Source organism: Apteryx rowi, unplaced genomic scaffold (genome assembly GCF_003343035.1).
Source record: "Apteryx rowi isolate R43461 unplaced genomic scaffold, aptRow1 scaffold_137, whole genome shotgun sequence".
NCBI lineage: Eukaryota > Metazoa > Chordata > Aves > Apterygiformes > Apterygidae > Apteryx > Apteryx rowi.
Genome location: NW_020447608.1, coordinates 1,328,562 through 1,336,334, shown reverse-complemented (window position 1 = coordinate 1,336,334; position 7,773 = coordinate 1,328,562). Strand labels below are relative to the sequence as shown.

General features: G+C 41.3%; 1 protein-coding gene across 2 annotated transcripts in view; it reads right to left on the bottom strand.

The window, feature by feature from the left end:
* The window catches only part of ADCK1 (aarF domain containing kinase 1), an 88,432-nt gene extending 88,357 nt beyond the window's left edge, over window positions 1–75 (bottom strand). For both annotated transcript variants that reach the window (XM_026057201.1, XM_026057209.1), the window contains exon 1: window positions 35–75. The gene's annotated coding sequence lies outside the window, so the exon portion shown is untranslated. The remainder of the gene's footprint in view (window positions 1–34) is intronic.
* Between the last annotated feature and the right edge of the window lie 7,698 nt (window positions 76–7,773).

Below are 7,773 nucleotides of genomic sequence, written 5' to 3'. Positions count from 1 at the left end.
CCCCGCCCCGTCGGCGCTCGGAACCGGCACTTACCGCCTCGCCGGCACCGCGGCACCTTTTCTCCCGCAAGCCGAGTCGCCTCCCACCCCCGCCTCGCACATGGTACGGCCCTGCCCCGCGCGGCATGCTGGGACTTGTAGTCTGCGGCCGCCAGGGCTTGGCGCGGCGGGACCGCAGCGCCGGCCCCTGGGCGAGTCCACGGGAAGCGCGGGGGGGGGGGAGCCAAGCCGGTGCTGCGCACCCGCGGCCCCCGAGCTGCTCTAACGCTGCCGCTCGGCTGAGGTTCGCGGGCTCTGGCGCCCCAGCGCCAGGGGAGAGGGTGGTCTGCCGGGGCGTACGGGCACCTCACTACACTTCCTTACAGACCAGAGAACAGAAATCTGCGGCTTTCTCAGTGAAGCTTCACACGCAGCATGCTTGCCCAGAAAAGCCATCTTTTGTGTTCTTAAAAAATCTCAGACTTTATGATATTTTAATTGATTTTAATGCTTTCTCACTGAAATCCCTGCAGCAAGGAGAAGGCATATAAATAAATAAGTATCAGAATTCATGGGACAGGATTTGAAATACTAAAATAAATATAAGAGCACTCCATTTCAGGGAGAGCTGAGAGGTGTTGGAGGGGCATTGGTGTTTTTTATTGAATAGAAATCAGAGCAGCTCTTTTGTGAAAGACGCGGGTTTGACCAGAGCACTGCAAACATTTTGACCTGCAAGCCAGGCTACGGCAACACAGCAGGATTAGGTATGACCACAGCCACCTACACAGGCTTAGCACGTGGCTGGCAGTCCCATGCCTGTGTTCAGGGCTAAGGGAGCGCGCACGCCCCAGCGCCTTTCGCAACAGAGTTGACCAGTATTGTCCTGCTCCTGTTAAACAGGGAAGAGTGTTGTCCACCATGGCAAGAATCATCTCCCAAATGTCCTGTTGTCAAATCCTCGAGTAGCATAAATTGACGGTGTAAACTCGGCAGTTATACTTAGCTTTTATCATTTGACAATACACATACATGGCTGTCTAATATCAGCTTATATTCAAGGGCCTAATTCCAAAGACCAAAGAGATTTGGATCATAAATATCTCAGAAATTGCTGCTGTCTGGCCAAGGTAATGATTCAGTGCAACAACTATGTTCATCAGGAATAAAAGAGCTGTTGGCAACAAGGGAAATATTTGTAGAATCAAGGAAAGCTTCTCTGCAGCTGACCTTTAGCTCCTTACTATGAGAAATGAAAATGATGATAAATTTTACCATACTCAAGGTTCAATGCAAAACCAATCTCTTCACCAAGCCTTCTTGAAATAAAGATGATAATAAAAGACAAGTGAACAAAAGCAGAGGAGTTTCTGCCTTGCTTGGAAGAGATGGAACAAAGCAGAGAATGAAAAATGTTGCTGAGCTGTCAAAAATATTGGAAGGCATTCGTATTACCTGGAACGAATATCTAGCTTGATATTCACCCATCTGAAATTTAGCATTTCTGACTGAACTTCCTTCCCATTACAACAAGAATGAAACTTAATGTTGTTTTCCAGGCATATTTTTCTGATAAAGATAACCCAAAATTCAATAATACCTGGGAATGCATGGTGGAAAATAGGAAGTATTTAGGATGGAGTTGAGGATGGAGCTACCACAATTAATCCTAGCACAAATACTTTAAAAGGATTCCAGAAATAAAAACAGAATGAGACCAAACAGATCTTAATAATCCTTTSAGAGTTATTGTTTCCAAGAGGATTCTGGAAACACTGAAACAGATTCAGGAAGGCGTCACCACATTGACTCTGTTTCCATTCATATTTGCAAGAATACAGTTGCATCCAAAAAGGTAGAGACAAAACAAAACAAAACAAAAAAAGGATCTAGAAACACTCAGATTATGGAGCAACTTCTAGAAGAAAGAGCAGCACCTGGGATGCTGTGTTCAAGGAAAAATCCTAAAGACTGGCCTCTCTTCCATGATGAACTTTTATTTTCATTCCAGCCTCTGTGGAAACTGCTGTAAAGGTGACCTGCGCACCTTTTCCCTGGGCCTAGGACAACGGTATATTAAATATTTTCCTAAAGATCAAAATAATATTGGGAATATTTGTTGGATCCCCCTTTTATTTCCTGTATTTCTGGCTCAGTCTCCCTTTGTTTTCCCTGCCTGACCCACTTTCCTGCTCCATCCCCTTCAGCAGGCACTAACATGAATGCCTAAACAATGTAGGCTTAGTGGTATTATCTTAGAGAAACAAAGCATCTAGCTGTTATGAAGGGCAGAGTTAAGCGTGATACCCTGCCAACACATTGAGGAAACAGGGCCCACAGGGCTAGCTGCTGCACCAGGCCATATGATGGCCACATTGGCTAGAGTTCCATAGATTTCTTCCCCTTCTTGGACAGATGGAAGCTTCTGAACTGACAGGGGTATGGTGGAGCATCTCAGCTTGGTTCTTGGACCATAATAAATTATGTAGGGAAGACTCTTTGTCAGAAAGAAGATTTACAGTTTAGAAGGCAATGTTAAAAGAGGATGAACAAAAAATGAGGAAGATGTGTGTTATAGGTGCAGCTAGGAAAACGAGAGAGAAACGAACGCAAGCTGAACATGAAGTAACTAGTCTGCATCACAGAATAAAATAAGCTTAGAAATACAGGAAAAAGATCTACTTCTACGTCTATTAGAGCCTGTGGAAGTTTTGCTATAGATTTTTGTATACACAAGTTTGTGACCTCCATGGATGAAGCTGCTGCTGGGTGTAACATTGGGGATCCATCCGAACCCAACACGCTACTGCATAGCTAAATCCAAAATAAAGCCTGTAACACCAGCCCTACCACCATTTCCTGATCACAGCGCACAGTTTCTGCTCAGGATGCTAAACACTACAGCCCAGGTTATCAGTCCCTTGCCTTAACTGCTAGATCACAAGTATCTTAAGGGAGGGTGTCAAGAGGATGGGACCAGACTCTTTCCAGTGGTGCCCAGTGACAGGACGCGAGGCAATGGGCACAAACTGAAACACAGACAATTCCATCTGAACATGAGGAAATACTTTTTCACTGTGAGGGTGACAGAGCACTGGAACAGGTTGCCCAGAGAGGTGGTGGAGTCTCCTTCTCTGGAGATATTCAAAACACGCCTGGACGCGATCCTGTGCAATGTGCTCTAGGTGACCCTGCTTGAGCAGGGGGGTTGGACTAGATGATCTCCAGAGGTCCCTTCCAATCTCAACCATTCTGTGTGATTCTGTGTTGGCAAAGGCAGCAGGTCAGCATCTGGGTTTTGCTGGCCTCTCCTGGAAGAGCTAGGTGACATTGCTTCAGATGAATTGTGTCCCTTGCAGCTCTCAGTTAAACAGGCTGAAGCTGGGTCTGCTGGGGAGACAAAAAAGAAGAGGCTTTTGTAGTATAACAATGCCTTGTGCCAAGTGCACTGGGCAATTATGTAACCAACGCTGAGCCCTTCTATAATTAGAAGCGGCACCTCGTTAGAGTGATCAGAGCTCTTTTGTGTGAGCCTGCGCAGGGGTACACAAGAAAGAGCCTGGCTCAAATGAAAGATGCTGGCTTGATTTCCATTTCTCTTTCAACTGGTGAATAAATTAAATCTCAGATTACCCCAAATTGCTGTGACAGAGGAAAAGCATTTCCTTTTGATTTTTAAGACATTTGTATCCCAGGTGTGAATAATATGAAATGCTGAAACAAACCCACAGATTGTGGCCTTGACGTTCCCAGCATCGGAGAGGGAAGAACAGTCAGGCTGCCTGAACAGAGGACACCAGCTTTCCCTACAAGGAATCAACCCTCTCTTTTAGATTCCTTCTGATGAAAAACATAGAAAGATGTCTCAAAAGTGTCACTGATACCTGGCATTCCTCGAGTACAGTAGAGGGGAGGGGAGGAGGCACAGGGAGAGAGATCAAAAGAGTCTCAGAAAGCAGGTGATCTGGTGATTTTTGTGGACCCAGAGGACTAGCTTAACAAAAAGACATGAAAAGATAGGGGGAGAAATTGCTACTAGTGCAGTGGGAAGAACAGCACATCCCAGCAGGCCCCTCTTCACTTTTCCAATCTGTCCTACCACTATGTGAACGGTCACCACTACAAATACTGAGGCAGATCCTCTGCAGCTCCAAACGAGCATAGCCCTAGGAAAGTCAGGGGAGCTATGACAATTTATACAAGCTGCAGTTCTGGCCAGTGAAATCTCTGATACTAGAAATCTGTATTTCTGAAGTATTTTCTGGTTCTTTCTGGTTAGTTCAGAAGAAATATTACAAATACAACTGTATTAGCGTTGGTAGATGTGCAAATCAATATGGGAAGCAGGAAACAAAATGACTTACCTAGAGCTAATTCCACAAGATAGTTTAACATACCCCCACAGGTCTCTTGCTAGGCCAAACTCGCCACATTTTTGGTCCAACTTTAAATGGAGATTGACAGGGTTTGCTTTATATCAGCAATGAAAGGTTCAGAGCTGACTCTGGGAGCCATCCAATTTTAGAACAGGACCTTCTTGCAGATCATATTGTACAAAGCCAGTATTTGGCTAAGACATCTCTCAAAAGAAACATGCCCATTGCTCTAGGTCACTCAGTCCCTACAAGTCAGTAATGAACAATGTCTGAACGTGATGCCAAAAAGTGATGTGCTGCATGTAAAGCTGTGGTTTAGATGAGCTGCCAAATCAAAACCTTCACCTTTTTTTTGTTACTTCCTGTGAGAATCAAGGTCTTTGCTCTACGCTATAGTCCCTTCACTTGGTTTTCTAAAGCTGATGGTGGCTGAAGGGATATCCACTTCCTCTTGTAGGTTTGGGGAATTTAAAATAGGCCACCATGTCCTACTTTAAAAGAGGATGTGTATCAGCTGGGAGTGGAATGCTTCTGAAATTAGCTTTACAAAACACCATGGAGTTTAAAAGATACTACAGAAGTACATGAGATGATTTTTGCCTTTCTGAGAGAAGTTACTCTTCCACAAARCATAACAAATAATACAAATTAAACCAGTCATACCAGATAATACAGTCATGTCTTGAAGAATTTAAATATTTTTGCAGAAGCACTAATAGACCTTCTGATCTTTTTYCCCCAGCTATATTTTTTCCTTTTGAATGCCACCTGTAACCCCTAAGGGAATGTGAAGTGCAGGGGTTGCTGATGTGGCTGAAACTTTCCATCTAGATAAATCTCTTCTTTCTCACTGTTTAGCATCTTACCTGTGGCATAATTTATCCCCCAAGTTGAGGAGTATCATTTATTTTGATCGTTTTTATACCACAATGTGCAGTGACTGTTAGGCATACAGATATCTTATATTAACAATAGCTTATTTCATTACATTGTATTGTCATCTTCATTTGTTATAAGATATTTCATGAAACATTTAATTCTGCATTTGCAAATGTGAAAAGTGCTGAAGTAGAGGAAAAAGGTGCAGAGGATTTAACAGCCTAAATCTACCCCAAAAGACTCCTGGAATGCATCAGAAATACACATTAAAATAAGTGTTTTCAAAATCAGTTGTGGTATTTGCATCAAATTAAAAATTTCCCTGCTGGCAGCCATGCCAAGGATTAAATATCCCTCAGAGCCTCAGCTCCTCACTCACCATACAGAGGACCATTTTGGTGTACTTCTGAAAAGTGATGTATGTGGAGACCTGTTAGCTTGCTGTCCAGTAATGTTAAGCAAAAAGGATCATGGTAAAAACAAAAAGGAACTCATTCTTCTTTCTTAGAGACTGGTTTATAGTTGGGGAAAACAGATCTAAGGATTTCAGAACCATTCCTTGCATAAATGTTTCTTCTTATGAGATCCCTGCCAGAGCTGGCATCTTTGAACAATTACCAGGTCTGGTTCAGAAAAACTCCTGAACTAGAAGATACGTGAAGATGCTCCTGAAATGTGAAGTTTCAACTGACTATTTCTATATTGGCCCTGAGAGTTCAGGCTTGCCTAAAGCAGACCTTGTAATGTAGAACATGTCCCTAAAGACTTTCAGCTTTGACTAGAAGATAACATGGGATGTAAAAGTGAGCACTTCCCATGGTATTCCAAAGATTAATCATTCTCATTGTTAAATATTTCTGCCTAATTTCTCATTCGAATTTCTCTGATTCCAACTTTCAGTCACTGGTTCTTGTTATGCCTTTATCAGATTAGAGTACTTTCAGATCTTGTATTTTTAACTTGTAAAGGTATATATACATGATGATCAAATCTCTTCTCAATCTTTTTGTAATAAGCAAAACATACTAAAAGTTTTAATTTGCTTATTCAGAATCATTTCTCTTTTTAATGTAATTGACAACAAGCACAGATAGATGGAGTTCATCCTCTCTTAATTTGGCAGTATAGCATTTACCTCTTAAAAGTTAACCACAAAGCAAGTTTACTTATTTTATTTCCCCTACACTTCCAATTTATGCTAGCCTTAAAGTTACCTTTGTAGTTTTCCAAGCCTCTTCAATTTTCAAGCACTATTTTAAAAACATGAACACCAGGACGATATAGAGTCCCCCTAGAATTCACTATTATTCACTTATACATCCACTACTATTATTCACTACTTATACATCCATGGCGCACACTGGATTTTTTGTTACTTCATAGCACAACAAATTTATGTTGAGCTGCTTCTCTGACATGACCACCCTAGATCCTTTTCAGAAACTCTGTTTTCCAGGATAGTACAGTCTGTATTTAACCCCTCATTTCTTACTTCCAGATATAGAAGTCTGCACTATGCAATATTAAAACACATTTCATTTGAATGGATCTCATTTACCAAGTAATCTAGTATGACTCTCCTTTCAGCATTACTGAACATTTTGCCATTCTTTGAGAGAATTGCAGATTTTATGAAGTGATTTTGTATTCATTGCCAGATCACTGATGAAAATGTTGACTAGTATCATGTTGACTAGTATCCCATCCTCAGAAATACCTTTATTGAGTGTTGAACCCCCACTGATGATCCTTTGCTTTTCGAAATGCCAGCCAGTTTTCCACCCATGTAGCATACACCTTCATGTGTTGCACAGTGCTAAAAAATGTCATGAGAAGCAGAAGACAGAAGTAATGGAAGGTGTAACAGGTCGGGTTCAAGGGCAACTGTGTGAATAATTTTTTTTTGGTCTTGTGGCTAACCCAATACATAAACTAAATTATTATCCCACTTAAAAAAAAAAAAAAGGAAGAAAAAAAGTCCTGTTCTAAGTGAAAAGAAGTGTTATTAGACAAGAAATTAAACATTCTGGTTTTAAGAATTTTCCCACTTTAAAAAAGCAGTAGGCTAAATTTGGCCAACAAACATTGTTTTAAACCAGGGTTTAAATGTTTCATTCTGAAAATGTTGAAAGAAAATACGCTGATTTTTCCAAACTTCTCAAATTTTTTGAGTTCTAAACTTCTCAAGAATTTATTTTTGTTTATCCCAGTAAACATTTTTGACAAGTTAAATCTAAGCATTTTTGAGGTTTGATATGCAGTACACACTACAGGACAGGGACAAGTAGTTATCCACAGCTAGATTAGCAGCAGGTGCCTAAAATAAAGACTGAGATACACTTACAAAGCCATATGGTTTTGAATAAGCTTGTAGAGCCCCTTCATACCATATGGTCCACTCTACCCAGCATTAAGAGCCTTACATATTCACAAACTCTAAATTAGCCAACTCACACATCAAAATTAAACTGCAAAATTAAACCGCAAAAATTATTCAAAAGAACTGTTGTTGCTTATAGCCAGATAGCTATAAACACCT